The sequence below is a fragment of the Arachis ipaensis genome, chromosome B02, assembly GCF_000816755.2.
Source record: "Arachis ipaensis cultivar K30076 chromosome B02, Araip1.1, whole genome shotgun sequence".
NCBI lineage: Eukaryota > Viridiplantae > Streptophyta > Magnoliopsida > Fabales > Fabaceae > Arachis > Arachis ipaensis.
This window is the reverse complement of record NC_029786.2, coordinates 105,300,414-105,301,433: the sequence shown is the minus strand read 5'-3', so window position 1 is coordinate 105,301,433 and position 1,020 is coordinate 105,300,414.

Genomic DNA, 1,020 nt, shown 5'->3' with positions numbered 1-1,020 from the left:
ACATCTGAATAAAAATACAGTTATTATCACTAACTTGAATCTCTAGTGATTAACTCACTAATCCCCTTAAACAAAGGTCGGAGTTTGAATCCTGTCATAATTTATAAAAATTTTTATTACGCTTATGTTAAAACCAATTGAAGCAAGTGTAATTTAATAAGAAATAAAATTTATCGTTAAATTATCTTTTTTATTATCATAACAAAAAAAATTATTATAGAAAATTATTTTTGTTAAATATACTTAGAACTATTTTTTTATTTTAAACACCTACCAAAATTACTAAAAATAGGATAAATATACAATCAAAAATGCTATTTATATATAAATACATGTGTGGTTTAATTTATTTTTAATGTGTATTTGTATTCTAAGTTTTTAACATGTATTTTATACTGGTGACTGACTTTAGTGACTAATTTTGATGTACATATAGCATTATTCATATACAATATATTGTCACAACAATGACAGATTTATTGACTCAAAATAATTTAAAATATTTGTTTATTTCAAGATAGATAATAACAATTTACTAAGAGAAAATAGGATATAATTTATACTTACCCTTTATGCATAAGTATCACAGTATATAAGTATTCATGATCCCTACGAAATGGAAGATAAGCTAAAAAGACCAAGAAAAAGATGCACCTACAACAGTCTTTATCGATGTTATTTCATCACATAATCTCTCAAATTAGAAATAAAAATAAGTACATAAGGAATATAATTTAAACATTAAGAAGACTCAACATGTGAATAATTATGATAAATTAACTTTTATGAAAAAGATAATAAAATTAATAATAAAAAAATAGGAACAAAATAAAAGAAATAAAAGAGATTGAGTACAATAACAAATAATAATATTTTATAGTTTATAAAAAAAATCAAAGGCTAAAAATAATGAATCATAAGAGAAAAAAATATATTATTGAATAGAAGAATAATCGATAAAAAATGAGATTCTCTTTTAACATATATGACTTTTTATAGTAAAAAGTTTATGAAATTTAG